This window comes from Pan paniscus, chromosome 2 (assembly GCF_029289425.2).
Source record: "Pan paniscus chromosome 2, NHGRI_mPanPan1-v2.0_pri, whole genome shotgun sequence".
In the NCBI taxonomy this organism is placed as follows: Eukaryota; Metazoa; Chordata; class Mammalia; order Primates; family Hominidae; genus Pan; species Pan paniscus.
The window spans coordinates 88,054,899-88,073,005 of NC_085926.1; the positions used below are offsets into that span (position 1 = coordinate 88,054,899).

An 18,107-nucleotide genomic window follows, 5' to 3' on the forward strand; every position below is an offset into this window, starting at 1 on the left:
TCTTTCCTGCCTCTCCTTGAAAGCACACATGTGGACTTTCCCAGAAGCAACCATTTTGTTTTATCCACTTTTCATGTTCTTTCACACTCCTGCATACGTCATTTGTTCACTTCCATCCTATCTTCCCACAGTGTCCTGAAATTCTTCCCAGTACCTCCTGTAGGAAATTTTTCTTATCTATCTCCAACCAACTTTGGGATGCATATAATTTTATGCAACCTGTTTATTATACTTATCTCACTATGTTATAATTGGATTATATACATGTCTCCCAACAGTGTAAGCCTGGCACAGATTCAGTGATCAATAATTAGTTGATGAATGAACAAGCAGATGAATAGATCAAAGGATGGATGATGAGTGGATTGTTAGGTGAATGAATAGGTGGATGAAAAATAGATGCATGTACAACTAGATGGATAGTTGGATGGGTGTAGGTAAGACAGAGTGGAAATCCCCTTACAGTATTACCAAGGAACAAGATGGGCTAAAAATAATAACCCAGATTACAATACAGTGTGATAAGAGCTCTGAGTAAGATTACTACAGATCTATATCAGGTGAGTTATTTGTGCAATCTTAGAGTTGTGGGATGATAGAGCCTGGAATTCATCTTAGGTCTTCTAGTCCTAGCCTTTTATTTTACAGATACAGAAGATAAGGCCCAGAATTATGAAATCTCTTGAGGCCTTGGGTAGGTCATTTAGTCTTTAAAAGTTGTTTTAGCTCATGCTGATGTTTTTTTCTAAGCAAAGACAGAATGGGTAGGAAGAAATTGGCATATGTCATATAACCAAATCATCATAATTCATGCCTCAACAGATTAGCTATTAATAAGATAAAGGTATAATGTTACTGTAATGTGATTCAATTCTTCTCTAACATTGTAGTTTAATTAGAAAAAATAATTTTATATGAAAGATGAATTTATTTTTTCATTTAGAAATATAAATTCAGTAACTACCATATACTAGGCTAGCAGATATAACTAGTTAGATATAGTAGCTGACCAATATTTTTTTTTCTTAAGGGGTATTTGTTTTTGTTAATGCTTTTGATTTACATACATATGATATTTTATTTATTCATCTTAGTTATTTCTTGCTGAAATTATTCCTATAAGAAATGTTGCTTATTTATAAGCAACTCAGAGAAATCTAAATTGTATTTTAAAAGTAAATGTTTGGATAGTGAAAGTGTTATTCAAGTTATTTCTGAGGCAAAACATTTACTTTTGTGTATGTTTTTCCTACCTAAGTTACACAGTCAGTCTCTTTACAAGGAATCTATTTCCTTTTTTGTTCTGAAATTTTAACAAGATTCTGCTATGAGGAGCAAAACACAGAATATATTAACATGCTCCAGGAAGTAAGCATTGACATTAAATTTTCTGTGAACTAATTTTTATCTTCTATGGCCCTCTTTCAGCCTTATGAATTTTTCATTCTCAAAATTAATTTAAATAACTTAAGTAAATACTGTCCTTTGACAACGCTAGGCAAGCCAAATAATGTATTAAGGAAACCAAAGCAACTGATATCCTCAGTCTCAGACACAAAGGCGACAATCCTCAGTATTTTTATGTCATCAGCCTTGTTTATACACTGTGGTATATTTTAGGTTCACTTTTCTTTAGCCATCATAAATACTACCAGAATTCTTTCATTAAAACAGCTTTTTAGAAATTCCCACACTTTCCTATTCCTGGTAGCTAGTTTGTTCATTTTTGTTTTTACTTGTCATAATATGGAAACCAGCTAAATACCTTTTAATTTATGTAGAAGTTACTTTTATATGTTTATAAACATTAAAGCTCTGTAGGAAAGCTAAATCCTTTTATAATTTCTATAATTTACATAGTAATTTTAAATAGCCTAATATAATTATTGCATTAAGGCAGTATATCATGGCCGAGTGCGGTGACTCACGCCTGTAATCCAGCTGTGGGAGGCTGAGGCGGGCTGATCACTTGGGGTGAGGAGTTCGAGACCAGCCTGGCCAACATAGTGAAACCCCGTCCGTATTAAAAATACAAAAAATTTAGACAGGCATAATGGCTTGTGCCTGTAATCCCAGCTACTCGGGAGGCTGAGGCAGGAGAATCGCTTGAACCAGAGATGGAGGTTGCAGTGAGCCAAGATTGCGCCACTGCACTCCAGCCTGGGTGGCAGAGCGAGATTCTGTCTCAAAACAAACAAACAAACAAAAATCGCAGTCTATCATTTTATGTGTGGGGAATGCATCAATGAGTCAAATAAATAAAAATTACTATCTACATAGGCTCTACACATGTGTGCAGAAAGGCAGATATAAACCAAAATAATTAAGTTCATTTTATAGTATTTTCAATGGGATAAGTAGTATTAATATAAAGAAAAGGAAGTAAGGAGGCATGTATGCAGAAAGGCAGATATAAACCAAAATAATTAAGTTCATTTTATAGTATTTTCAATGGGATAAGTAGTATTAATATAAAGAAAAGGAAGTAAGGAGGCAAGGGAGTAGAATAATGTTATAATTTTAAACAACACAGTCAGATAAAGTCTCGTGGATGGGATGCCATTTAAACAAAGACCTGAAGGGGGCAATAGAAAGATATATTGGGATATATTGGAATGAACTTTTAAGGCAGCAGAATCAAAAAGTGCACTCTGTCTCTGTTCAGAGAATAGCAAGGAGGCCCATGTAGCTGGAGCTGAGTGGATAAAGGAAAGAGTTGTCAGAAATTAACTCAGACAAGTTTGGGGAAATCAGGTATTGTAGAAACCTTTAATTTAAATAAGATGGTAAGTAATTGGAGGATCTGCAGCAATGGAGGGGCATGATCTGACTTACATTTCAGCAGGGTGACTGACTGCTCCATCACGAAGGTGGTAAGGGTGGAAGCAGGGGAAAAAATGAGCAGAATATAACATAAGCCTGGGTGCAAGAGATTAATGGGGAGTAGACTTGAGAGATTCTAGAGGTGGCAGTGAGAATTTGTTTCTGAATATATTTTAAAGTTAGAGCCAATAAAATTTGCTGATGTGTTAAATACATAAGGCAAAAGAGAAGAAGAGGAGTTAAGGAGAGTCCCCAAGGGTTTTATACCGAGCATCTGGAAGAGTTGCTACTAACCAAGACAGCAAGAGAAGCAGGTTTGGAAGAAGGAGCAGAAATTTGTTTTTGGACATGTTACATTTGAGATGCGTATTAGACATCCATGCAGAAATTTTAAGTAGATAGTTGTGTTTATATGTATAGGATCCCAGAATAGATAAGTTTGGAAGTCATGAGGATATATACATACATAGTGAGAAATGCCATGGTAGTACACATAGAGGAGAAAGACATCCAAGGACTGGGTCTAGGATAGACACTCCACCAGAAGGAAAGAGAAAAAGCACAGTATCAAGTTTGACTTTGCAACAGTGCAATTATTTTATAATAACACCATTGTTTTAGAGTACAATTATACTGGCTCAATTAAACATCTCAAAAAGATTCTGTTGCTGTAGTTTGTTTTCATACCCCATCATTTGTTGAAATTATGGCAAGAAACCTATTCCAACATCCAGGGCCTCAGGATGTGACTGTATTCGAGATAAGGGCTTTAAAGAGGTAACTAAGATAAATTGAACTCATGAGATTGGGCCTCAAACCAGTAGGAATGGCACCCTTATCAGAAGAGATTAGGACACCAACACAGAGAAGAAAGATCACATGAAGAGATGAGAAAAAAACAGCCATCTGCAAGCCAAGGAGAGAGCTCTTAGAAGAAATAACCATGCTGACACCTTGATCTGGGACTTCGAGCCTCCAGGAGTGAGAAAAATACATTTCTGTTGTACAAGCCACCCAGTAAGTAGTAGTGGCCTGAGATTTTCTAGACTTCTTAAGGGGCTTACTTCTGGCTTCAAATTTCTATTATTATTACTACTATTTGTAATATTAAGACAAATGTAGAGAATGAAATTAAGCCAACTGCTTAAGCGATTATGTGTTAGATATAATTGTTCCTTAATATTAACAATTTACATATACACTCACCAAAAATGAAAAAAAAATGGTATCTACTTAGTATTCTGTGATAATAACTATTTATGTAGGAGGATATCTAGTTTCCTCCATCATCTGTTTCCAGTCAGGAATGGCTTTTCTAGTGACATATTTTATTTAGGCTCTGGTTCACTAGCTTCAAAAATAGCCAATGCTTAGGATTAAATCTAACAAAAGATCAGCACGACCTCTATAAAATAATTGCCAAACATTTCTGAGCTAAAGATCTGAATAAATGCAGTGATAAACCATAGTTAGAAAGCCTCAATATTATAAATATATTAATTTTTATAAACCATAGTTAGCCTCAATATTATAAATATATGAATTTTTCACAAATTGATCAAAAATATTTCAGTTGAATTTAGGTGGAAATTGGATTCTAAAATTTATATATAACATACTCTTCAGTACCTAAAACAATAAAAACCAGACATCTTAAATGATCACATATCAAATATATAACACTGTAGTAGTTAAGATTAGTGGTGGTGTAAGGACAGGAAAGTAGCACAATAGAATAAAACAGAGACCCTAAAAAGATACTCATGCAGAAATAATCACCTGATTTATAATCAATATGCCACCACTATGCAAAGGGGGAAGTTATTCTTTTCATGAATTGCTCCAGAAAAATTTAATTTCATTGGGGAGAAATATGAATCTTGATTCCTACCCCACAGCATGGGGGAAAAAAGTCAATTCCAAGTAGATCGTAATCCTAAATGTGAGAAGATAGGAATAAAGCATCTAGAAGGTAATGTACTTCATGACCTTGGGGTAGGCCAAAGTTTTTTAAACAGGACCAAAAGAGGGAAAAAAAGATAAAGATGGACTTGAATACAGCTAAGAATTTCTTTTTTTTGTTTGTTTCTTTTTTTTATTTTATTATTATTATACTTTAAGTTTTAGGGTACATGTGCACAATGTGCAGGTTAGTTACATATGTATACATGTGCCATGCTGGTGTGCTGCACCCATTAACTCGTCATTTAGCATTAGGTATATCTCCTAAAGCTATCCCCCCCCTCCTCCCACCCCACAACAGTCCCCAGAGTGTGATGCTCCCCTTCCTGTGTCCATGTGTTCTCATTGTTCAATTCCCACCTATGAGTGAGAATATGCGGTGTTTGGTTTTTTGTTCTTGCAACAGTTTACTGAGAATGATGATTTCCAATTTCATCCATGTACTGGTACCAAAACAGAGATATAGATCAATGGAACAGAACAGAGCCCTCCGAAATAATGCCGCATATCTACAACTATCTGATCTTTGACAAACCTGAGAAAAACAAGGAATGGGGAAAGGATTCCCTATTTAATAAATGGTGCTGGGAAAACTGGCTAGCCATATGTAGAAAGCTGAAACTGGATCCCTTCCTTACACCTTATACAAAAACTAACTCAAGATGGATTAAAGACTTAAATGTTAGACCTAAAACCGTAAAAACCCTAGAAGAAAACCTAGGCATTACCATTCAGGACATAGGCATGGGCAAGGACTTCATGTCTAAAACACCAAAAGCAATGGCAACAAAAGACAAAATTGACAAACGGGATCTAATTAAACTAAAGAGCTTCTGCACAGCAAAAGAAACTACCATCAGAGTGAACAGGCAACCTACAGAATGGGAGAAAATTTTCGCAACCTACTCATCTGACAAAGGGCTAATATCCAGAATCTACAATGAACTCAAACAAAGTTACAGAAAAAAACAAACAACCCCATCAAAAAGTGGGCAAAGGACATGAACAGACACTTCTCAAAAGAAGACATTTATGCAGCCAAAAAACACATGAAAAAATGCTCACCATCACTGGCCATCAGAGAAATGCAAATCAAAACCACAATGAGATACCATCTCACACCAGTTAGAATGGCAATCATTAAAAAGTCAGGAAACAACAGGTGCTGGAGAGGATGTGGAGAAATAGGAACACTTTTACACTGTTGGTGGGACTGTAAACTAGTTCAACCCTTGTGGAAGTCAGTGTGGCGATTCCTCAGGGATCTAGAACTAGAAATACCATTTGACCGAGCCATCCCATTACTGGGTATATACCCAAAGGAATATAAATCATGCTGCTATAAAGACACATGCACACATATGTTTATTGTGGCACTATTCACAATAGCAAAGACTTGGAACCAACCCAAATGTCCAGCAATGATACACTGCTAAGAATTTCTAATAACCAAACGATTATTTAAGAATGTTAAAGTAAAGCCATAGTTACAAGATGGTTGCAATACATCTAGCTGATGAAACGCTTGTATCCAGAATATATCAAAAAGCTCTAAAACTAAAAAGAATATCCAGTTAAACAAAAATGAAGAAAAGACTTGAACCAATAATTCACAAAAAAGGATAGGCAGTAGCTAATAAGCATAAAAAAAGGTTTACAACATCATTAATCCTCAGAAAAAGACAAGTTAAAACCACAATGAGATATCACTGCACACCTAACAAAATAGCTAAAATTTAGGAGGCTGACAGTTCCAAGTGTTTGTGACAATGACAAGGAAGTGGAAATCTTACACTTTGCTGACGAGAGTGTAAAAAGGTTTAAATTCATTGGAAAACTGTTTAGCAGTATCTGCTAATTGGGACACTCAATACGCTTTGATTAAGCAATTTCATTGCTTTCTATTTACTTAATAGAAATGTGTACAAATATATATTCTCCAAAAGAAATATAGAAGAAGGCTCCTAACAGCATTATTTTTAATGAAGCAAAAACTGAAAACAACCGAAGTGTCCATCAGTAATAAAATGAATAAATAAACTGTGGTATAGTCATAGCATACAATACTACACAGCAAGAAGAAACACTATTATTGCATGCAACAATATGAAACTCACAACCCAGATGTTCTTCAGTAATAAAATGAATAAATAAACTGTGGTATGGTCATATCATACAATACTACACAAGAAGTAGAAGCACTAACTACTACTGCATGCAACAATATGAAACTCACTATCATAATGTTGAGCAAAAGAAGCCAAGCACAATAGAATGCATACACATTATACCACATTATTCCATTTTTCAAATACCAGTAAGCTAATCTAGATTGATGGAAGTTAGTATAGTGGTTACATTTTGTGGAGAGGTTGGAGTGATAATGTTTTGGAGGAGACATAGGGATACTTATTATTTTGACTGCTCATAGTGTCCTACAGCCTGATCTGAGGGGTGGTTTATAATATCTTTCCTTTATAAAAATTCACAAAAGCTGTGCAGTGATGAATTATGTATTCTTCAATATAGTTTTGTTCCTCAATGAAAGTATTTGTCCAGGACTGGTATGGTGGCTCACACCTATTACCCCAACTACTTGGGAGGCTGAGGTGGGAGGATAGCTTGAGGCCAGGAGTTTGAAACCAGCCTGAGCAACATAGCAAAACCCTGTCTCTGAAAAAAAAAATTAAAAATTAGTTGAGTTTGGTGGTATATGTCTGTAGTCCCAGCTACTCAGGAAGCTGAAGCAGGAGGATTTCTTGAGCCCAGGAGTTCAAGGCTGCAGTGAGCTATGATCACGCCAGTGCCACTCTAGCTTGGGCAACGGAGTGAGAACCCATCTCAAACAAACAAAAAAAAAGTTTGTGTAAAAAAAAAAAACACCAAGAAAAAGAAATTGGTGCCATTTACATTAATTGACTCATCCAAATTCTCTACTCAAAACCTGACTTTTTTCACTGACATTTTCGCTGCCCCTTAATTTTTAAAATGTATACATTTTCTTTTTCCTCATGAGTATATAGGTTGGTTAGGAGCAACAGAAACTTTGTGCAGCCTGCACAAAGACATAATTGCAGAACGTTGGGATGCTCCCTTTGACAATACTGACAGTCATTGAGACGTACTTTTTGAAATGAATTTCTTCTACAGAATGTTATTACAATTTGTCTATGTTTTGTGTGAATGTGAGAGCAATGTAAATTCCATTCAAGGAGGACTCAAAGGTGTAACCTTCTCTAAAGACTGTATTTAGCAAAAAAAATAAAATAAATGGAAACTATCATTCTAATCTTTCTTCGGAGAAATAGGCACAAAGATAGCATTTTTTAAAGCTTTGAAGTAGAATGTTTGAAGACTAAAATGTGGTGCCTATGAATGAGCATTTGGGTGATAAACTGCAAGGAAATATAGAGATACGATATTGATTTAAGTCAAGACAATGATTCCCATAGGAGGAAAAATGAAGGCAACTGGGAACAGGAAAAAAGGGGGACTTTAGGATGGCTGGCAAGGCTCAATTTCTTGACCTGGATGATTGTTACAAGAATGTTCACCTTATAAGGATTAATTGAACTATACATTATTGTGTTGTGCATTATTTTACAGTAAAAAGAGAAAAAAATACAATAAAACGCTAAATTGTCACTTGGGAAAAAAAGTGTTCCAATATATAACTCAGGGTAAAAATACCAAAGGTTAAGGCTATAGAGTAACTTTTGAAAACTGGTCTTCTGAAACTAACTTCAATTGAAGTTTATTATGTATAAGGCCTTATGTGAAACTTGCCTGCCCTTCTTTATCTGTATTGATATCAAACTGTATGTGTTGTAAAAAGCAAGCACTTTCAAGAAAGTGGAAATAATATGACTGAACAAGTCATTATATGACTATTTTGATAAATATTTCTGTAATTCCTATAGAACAAAGAAAGAGAATAATTTTTATAATGTTTTCTCACGTTCAATTTTGAAATAAAAATCTTTTCTTGTTGACAGTCTCCTGATAAATAATGCTGCCTACCAAACTAAACTGTAGTTAATGAAAATTTTTTTTTTACTTTTTTCTTTCTTTTTCTTTATTTCAATAGGCTTTTGGTAACAGGTGGTATTTGGTTACATGAATAAGTTCTTCCGTGGTGATCTCTGAGATTTTGGCGCACCCATCAACCAAGCAGGGTACACTGTACCCAATGTGTAGTCTTTTATTCCTCGCCCCCCTCTCACTCATTCCCCCGGGTCCCCAAAGTTCATTGTATCATTCTTATGCCTTTGCATCCTCATAGCTTAGCCCCCACTTGTGAGTGAGAACATATGATGTTTGGTTTTTTCATTCCTGAGTTACTTCACTTGGAATAATGGTCTCCAGTTCCATCCAGGTTGCTGCAAATGCCATTATTTTGTTACTTCTTATGGCTGAGTAGTATTCCATGGTATATATACACCACATTTTCTTTAGCCACTCGTTGATTGATGGGCATTTGAGCTGCTTCCATATTTTTGCAATTGCCAATTGTGCCACTATAAATATGCATGTGCAACTATCTTTTTTTATATAATGACTTCTTTTCCCCTGGGTAGATACCTAGGAGTGGGATTGCTGGGTCAAATGGCAGTTCTACTTTTGGCTCTTTAAGGAATCTCCATACTGTTTTTCATAGTGGTTGTACTAGTTTTTACCACATCTATGCCAACATTTATTTTTTTTTTATTATTGGTCATTCTTGCAAAAGTAAGGTGGTATTGCATTATGGTTTTGATTTGTATTTCCCTGATAATTAGTGATGTTGAGTGTTTTTTCATGTTCATTGGCCATTTGTATATCTTCTTTTCAGAACTGTCTATTCATGTTCTTAGCCCACTTTTTGAAGGGATTGTTTTTTTCTTGCTGATTTTTTTTAGTTCCTTGTGGATTCTGGATATTAGTCCGTTGTTGGATGTATATTTAAACACACCAAAAAATATGAAATTAACATAGCTATGTTTTCATAATTAAAAAATAAAAATCTCATTTTGTCTAAAACAAAATTGATTTGAAAAATCATGTTCAGGCATAGAAAATTCATGAGATGTTCTAAAGGTAAAAGCCACCATAGTCCCCATTTATCCTAGAAATATTCACACCATATCCACCACAAGACAGACTCTTGTTTAAAAGGTATATAGGAAAGTCGTTGCTCTCAAAAACCTACAGCTTAAAGGAATAAAGTAAATATTACTTAAATAGACTGGAGGCAATAGAGTAAAACAAAATCATAATACTAGAATTAAATATAGGTAAGTAATAACATGGTTTCTGAATTGAGAAGTACCTTCTCAAGATGAAAGCAATGGAATAGCAAAGAAAGAATAATTTTTGATAACATTTTTAACCAAAATAAAGAGCCATCAGCAGACTGATTGTATGTTGGAATACAAATTAGTATAAGTTTCTGTCTGGAAACAATTTGAAAGTATGTGTTGAATTTATTCTTTTAAATTTATGTTCTAATAAATTTGAACTAATATTTCCATTTCAAGTCATCTATCCTAAGAAAATAATCAGAATTTGGAAAAATACTTTCTCGAACCTTTCCATAAGTGTTATACCAACACATATAGAACATAAAAGTATAATTGGCAACCTATCTGTTGAGAAGTTTCCCATCAGAGATTTTATTCAAGTTGATATTTGAAATGTTGCCTTATATTACTATTAATCTATCATAAGAGATTCTGATACAGTGATACTTTATGTAGAACAGTTCAATAAATACCATGTAAGAAAACAAAAAGAAGTAGATTGATATCACGTAAATTAAAAACCAGTGAATTTTCTATTTTGTGGAAAATAACCATATTGCTAAGTTATTATTATGAAATGTGTGTGCAGCTAGCTAGAGTCAGCTGGTAGGAAAGTCTTCTCAGTACCTTATTCCCAGAGATTCTGATGTGTTTTCTTAAATATATTCTGTTAAATGTTTCCCAACTGGGATAAATGTCACTGTGGTATTTTTAATCATAGTAATGTAATTAGTTCCAAGAACTATCTGGTAACGTAAATGTATTTGGAGATTATAATGTAGTTTCTGTATTTTGAATAAAATTCTACTTAGAGAAAGAATTTTAGAAATATTTAGAGTCATGTCCATTTCCCCTTTTTAAATCTGGCAACCTACATTCTAATTTCAATAGGTTTCATCAGAACCGCACTTAGCAGATGCTTAATCATTGTCTACAGAATGAATGGATGAATAAACTTGTGTGGGTATTTGTGAATCTTTAAGACTTAGTGCTTATCTGTTTCTTAAAGAAACTTGCTATTTCTCAGTGAAAGTGTCTTTCACCTGCCGAAGAGAGATTAGTCTTGTAGAAATTCTCATCTGGCAATGGTTTATTTTGTTCTTTTTAGAGGAAAACCTTTCTAAAAAAAATAATTTAACAAAAGATAAAAACATATTTGTGCATTGAAAGTGTTTGCACAGGTTATTTTATGTTTTAGTAGAGTAGTAGATATAACTAATGTTCTTAAATATCCAGTTCTTTCCCACTTCTGTGTATGAGGAAGCCTATACTGCTTCATTTCTTGGAGTTAGTCATGGTCATGTAACTAATTCTAGCAAATGAGATGTGAGGGAATATGAGAGTCACCAGTGGTAAATACTAGTGCCCAACTCTCTAGCCCATTCTTCCCCTGCTGTGCAAAGGAGATAGCATATGGTGTGGAGTGGCTATATGGAAAAGAATCCCCCGTCAAATCATGTTGAACATGTACAGTGAGCAAGAAATAAGTTGTGTTGCTTTAAGCTACTGAAATTTTGGTGGTTTGTCACCACAGTAAAACCTAGCCAATATGCTTCAGTATACCTCTGGTCAGTATCTAATTACAAAATCTTTCTTCATGACCACACATACTTCCATTAATGGTGAAAAAAGTCAACTCGTTAAGTGCTCACGATATGTTTCCTCTGCTTAATATAAAAGCAGAAAAACTCACTGATATGCATTGAGAAGACAGTGCATCAAATCAGCTTCCCATTCTCTTTCCCTTTAGAAGTCTACTAGTAACAAACACTTTGTAGAAATTCAAGGGGCTTCGAGATACAAAATCAATTTTACCAGAAAGAATAAGTTCAGCTGCATAAAACAGAAATAAAAAATAAGATTTTCTAAACCATCATAGAAGTTTATTTTTTCATTTACGTAAAGAAGCTAAGCTTGAAACCTAGGTCTAAACTGACAGCACCACAGTGTCTTTAGAAATCCAGGCTTCTACATTTCTGCTATATTCCTCCATTCACGACTTTATTTTCAAGGTCTCTCAGTTGGTCTAAGAACTGCTGATACTCCAGCCATTACACTGGCATGCAGGTCTTTAGCGGAAGAAAGAGGAAAATGACAAAAGAGTGTACTATCCAGTTTTCTTTAAGCATACTTCATGGTCTTTTATTCTTCTTATTTGATTAATACATATTAACCGATTAACAGATTAATCTATTCTTAATACAGACTAACTACAATCTGTACCATACTTCCTGCCAAAATTCTATCCTATGTTGTCTATAATAATTTTCTATATTAAATATTCTTTTAACTGTTTAAATATCTAATCTTATCCCTTCTTATTCTTCATATACATATTGATATTACTCTCTTAAGTATACCTTCTCTCTTTTCTTGATAAATTTAAGGAAGCTTTTTATCCCAAATTCTTTGGCACCAATTACAATTTGAAACTTTTCCTGTGTTGTATGAAAGGAGAAAAGGTTACCATACTCCTTGACAAGGATGGAAGAGGCCCTCGGGCATGACAAGACACATATGGTTAAGACATTGCCACCTATTTTGTGGCATCTAACCATCATTTTTTTCAGACTTGAAACCAGCAAAGATCGAAAAGGACAATTACATAATAGTAAAGGGTTCAATTCAACAAGGAAACCTAACTATCGTAAATATGTATGCACCCAACACAGAAGCACCCAGATTCCTAAAGCAAGTTCTTAGAGATCTACAAAGAGACTTACACTCCCACACAATAATACTGGGAGACTTCAACACTCCACTGACAGTATTAGACAGATCACTGAGGCAGAAAATTAACAGAGATATTTAGGATCTAAACTCAACGTTGGACCAAATGGATCTTATAGACCTCTACAGAACTCTGCACCCAAAAACAACAGAATATAAATTCTTCCCATCACTACATGGCCCATACTCTAAAATTGAACACACAGTCAGACATAAAATAATCCTCAGCAAATTCAAAAGAACAGAAATCATGCTAAACATACTCTTGGACTCCAGTGCAATAAAAATTGAAATCAATACTTTAAAAATTGCTTAAAACCATCCAAATACATGGAAATTAAACAACCTGCTCCTGAATGACATTTGAGTAAATAGTGAGATTAAGGCAGAAATCAAGAAGTTCTTTGAAACTAATGAGAACAAAGATATAACATACCAGAATCTCTGGGACACAGCGAAGGCAATATTAAGATGGAAATTTATAGCACTAAATGCCTACATCAAAAAAGTGAGAATAATCTCAAATTAACAACCTAAGATCACAACTAAAAGAACTAGAGAAGCAAAAGCAAACCAAAAAGCTAGCAGAAGACAGGAAAAAAACAAAATCAGAGCTTAATCAAAAGAGATCAAGACACAAAAAAAAACACTCAAAAGATCCACAAATCTAGGAGTTTGTTTTCTGCAAAAAATAACAAGATAGGCCACTAGCTAGACTAATAAAGAAGAAAAAAGAGAAGATCCAAATAAACACAGTTAGAAATGGCAAAGGGGATGTTACCGCTGACCACACAGAAATACAAACAACCATCAGAGACTACTATGAACACCTCTGTGCACACAATCTAGAAAACCTAGAAGAGATGGATAAATTTGTGGACACATATACCCTCCCAAGACAGAACCAAAAAGAAATTGATTCCTTGAATAGACAATTAACAGGCTCCAAAACTGAATCAGTAATAAATAGCCTATCAGGACCGGACAGTTTCACAGCAGAACTGCACCAGTTGTACAAAGAGCTGGTTAACATTTCTACTGAAACTATTTCAGAAAATTGAGAAGGGATATGTGGCCAGCATTATCCTAATACCAAAATGTGGCAGAGACACAACAAAAAAGGCATTATCCTTGATGAATATTGATGCAAAAATTCTCAAGTAGGTTTTATCCCTGGAATGCAAGATTTGTTCAACATACACAAATCAATAAATGTGATTAACCACATAAACAGAATTAAAGATGAAAACTGTGATTGTCTCTCAGTAGATGCAGAGGCTTTCAATAAAATTCAACTTCCTTTCATGTTCAAAAACCCTCAATAAACTGGGTATCGAAGAAATATACCTCAAAATAATAAGAGCGATCTATAACAAACTGACAGCCAACATCATACCGAATGGGCAAAAGCTGGAAGCATTCCCCTTGAAAATCAGCATGACAAGAATGTCCTCAATCACCACTCCTATTCAACATAGTATTGTAAGTCCTGGCCAGAGCAATCAGACAAGAGAAAGAATAAAAGGCATCCAAATAGGAAGAGAGGAAGTCAAATTATCCCTGTTTGCAGATGACATGATTCTATATCTAGAAAACCCCATAGTCTAAGCACAAAAGCTCCTTAAGATAATAAAAAAAAAAACTTTAGCAAAGTTTCAGGATACAAAATTAATGTGCAGAAATCACTAGTATTGTTATAAACCAACGACAGCCAAGACGAAAGTCAAATCAGGAAGGCAGTCTCATTCACAATTGCTAAAAAAAGGATAAAATACCCAGGAATACAGCTAACCATGGAGGTGAAAGATCTCTACAAGTAGAACTACAAAGCACTGCTCAAAGAAATCAGAGATGATACAAACAAATGGAAAAACATTCCATGCTCATGGATAGAAAGAACCAATATCATTAAACTGGCCATACTGATCAAAGCAATTTACAGATTCAATGCTATTCCTGTCAAACCACCTATGACATTCTTCACAGAACTAGAAGAATAAACTATTTAAAAGTTCGTATAAAGTTTAAAAAAAAAAAAAAGTCTGAATAGCCCAGGCAATCCTAAGCAAAAAAAAAAAAAAAAACAAAGCAGGAAGCATCATGCCACTAAACTTCAAGCTACACTACAGGGCTACAGTAACAAAACAGCATGGTACTAGTACAAACACAGACACATAGACCAATGGAACAGAGTGGAGAGCCGAGAAATAAGGCTCCACACCTACAATCATCTGATCTTTGACAAAGCTGACAAAAACGAGCAATGAGGAAAGGACTCCCTATTCAATAAATTGTGCTGGAATAAGTGGCTAGTCATATGCAGAAAATTGAAATTGGACCCCTTCCTTATGCCACATACAAAAATCAACTCAAGATGGATTGAAGACTTAAATGTAAAACCCAAAACTATAAAAGTCCTGGAAGACAACCTAGGCAATATGATTCAGGACAGAGCAATAGGCAAATATTTTATGATGAAGACCTCAAAACAATTGCAACAAAAGCAAAAATTAACAAATGGGACCTAATTAAATTTAAGAGCTTCTGCACAACAAAAGAAACTATCCACAGAGTGAACAGAGTGTCTACAGAATGGATGAAAATTTTTGCAAACCATGCATCTGACAAAGGTCTAATATTAAGCATCTATAAGGAACCTAAGAAACATTAAAAGAAAGAAAATAGCCCCATTAAAAAGATGACAAAGGGCATGAACAGACACCTTTCAAAAGAAGACATACATGTTGCCAACAGTGATACCAAAAAAAGCTCAACATCACTGGTCATTACAGAAATGCAAATCAAAAGCACCATGAGAGACCCAGTAGCACCAGTCAGAATGGCTATTAATAAAAAGTGAAAAAATAACAGATGCTGTTGAGGTTGCAGAGAAAAAGGAGCACTTATACACTGGGAGTGTAAATTAGTTCAACCATTGTGAAAGACCATGTGGCAATTCCTCAAAGACCTAAAAATAGAAATACCATTTGACCCAGCAATCCCATTACTGGATATATACCCAAAGAAATATAAATTGTTCTGTTATAAAGACACATGTATCCATACGTTCATTGCACCACTATTCACAATAACAAAAAAAATGGAATCAACCTAAGTGCCCATCAATGGCAGATTGGATAAAATAAATGTGGTACAATAAATACACCATGGAATACTATGCAGCCATACAAAAGAATGAGATCATGTCCTTTGCAGCAACATGGGTAGAGCTGGAGACCATTATTAGGAAACTAACACAGGAACAGAAAACCAAATATCACAGGGATCATGGCAGACAGGAGGCAGGACTAGATTGCAGCTCTGACTTGGACAGACAGAGCAGCATGTGGAGGCTCGCATCATGAGTTTTTGCTCCACAATAACTGAAGGAATAAATCAGGAAACCTGAGAGGATCCACAGACCCCCTGAAGGAAGCAGATTGCTCCTGCAGGACCCGGCAGACACCCCAAATACTGTGATGCCCAAACTGTGGAAGTGGGAAAGGGAGATGGTCCAGGAAGCTGAAGGCCTAGATTACAAGGGAAGATTTTTACCTTACCTGGAGCTGAGTCAATTTAGAGAGCCCAGCATAATACAGGGGTAGAGGTGGCAGCAGGAAAACCCCTGGAATCTCGCTGGGTCCCCTACCAAGCCGTTTTTGCCTGATCTCAGAGAAGACCTTCAGGAGGGTGGCCAGAGGCACTGGGAAAAGGCCACAGGGAGAAAGAAATCTCTAGCTGAATCTTTTAACAATTTGAACTCATCGAGAAGCCTCCTGGCCAGAACTCGGCAGAGGGCATGAATCCGATATTGCAGATTCCACGGGCAGGGGAAGAATCAAATCCCTTTTCTTTCACAGCTGAGGTGGGTATCCTGGGGAAAGTTCTCAAACCCTGCTCACACACGGCCCAGAAACACACAGTGCTGTTAGAGGGGGCACGGTGCAGGTCAGACCAGCCTTTCTGAATGTTTAGGAGACAGGTGAGGCCTGTAACTGCCAGCTTTCCCCCCACTTCCCTGACAACCTGCATGACTCAGCAGAGGCAGCCATAATCCTCCTAGGTACACAATTCCATTGACCCGGGAACCTCACCCCCATCCTCCACAGCAGCCCCAGTAAGACCGTCCAAGGAGAGTCTAAGTTTAAACATGCCTAGCCCTGCCCCTACCTGATGCACCTTCCCTACCCACCCTGGTAGCTGAAGACAAGGGGAATATACTCTTGGGAGTTCTAGGGCCCCACCCACCACTGTTTCCTCCCCATACTACCACAGCTGATGCTCTCTGGAAAGCACCACCCCCTGGCAGGAGGCCAGCCAGCACAAAAATAGAACATTAAACCACGTAAGCTAAGAACCCTCACAGAGTCTATTTCACCCCCCTACCACCTCCACTAAAACAGGTGCTGGTATCCATGGCTGAGAGACCCAAGGATGGTTCACATCACAGGACTCTGCTGTGCAGATGACCAACCCGCAGTACCAGCCCAGAGCCAGGTAAATTTGGTGGGTAGTTAGACCCAGAAGAGAGACAACAATCACTGCAGCTCGTCTGTCAGGAAGCCACATCCATAGGAAAAGGAAGAGAGTGCAACATCAAAGGAACATACTGTGGGACAAAAGAATCTAAATAACAGCCTTCAGGCCTAGACTTCCCCTCTGACAGAGCCTACCCAAATGAGAAGGAACCAGAAAACCAACTCTGGTAATATGACAAAACAAGGTTCTATAACACCCCCCAAAAAATCACACTAGCTCACCAGCAGTGAATCCAAACCAGGAAGAAACCCCTGATTTACCTGAAAAAGAATTCAGGAGGTTAGTTATTAAGCTAATCAGGGAAGCACCAGAGAAAGGCGAAGCCCAATGCAAGGAAACCCAAAAAAACGATACAAGAAGTGAAGGGAGAAATATTCAAAGAAATAGACAGCATAAAGAAAAAAACAATAAAAGCTTCAGGAAACATTGGACACACTTACAGAAATGCAAAATGCTCTGGAAAATCGGAAGACCAATAGAATTGAACAAGTAAAAGCAATTCAGAGCTTAAAGACAAGGCCTTTGAATTAAACCAATCCAACAAAGACAAAGAAAAAAGAATGAGAAAATATGAACAAAGCCTCCAAGAAGTCTGGGATTATGTTAAACAATCAAACCTAAGAATAATTGGTGTTCCTGAGGAAGAAGAGAGATCTAAAAGTTTGGAAAACATATTTGGGGAACTAATCAAGGAAAACTTCCCCAGCCATGCTAGAGACCTAGAAATCCAAATACAAGAAGCACACAGAACACCTGGAAAACTCATCGCAAAAA

At 36.1% G+C, this 18,107-nt stretch overlaps 1 protein-coding gene and 1 non-coding gene across 7 annotated transcripts in view; both read left to right on the top strand.

Annotated features, from left to right (window-relative positions):
* HTR1F (5-hydroxytryptamine receptor 1F) overlaps positions 1-18,107 on the top strand; it is a 263,146-nt gene that overhangs the window by 102,779 nt on the left and 142,260 nt on the right. The window lies entirely within an intron of this gene.
* On the top strand, positions 12,505-12,630 carry LOC112439472 (U6atac minor spliceosomal RNA). Its single transcript, XR_003027749.1, has one exon. It is a non-coding gene; the product is annotated as a U6atac minor spliceosomal RNA (small nuclear RNA).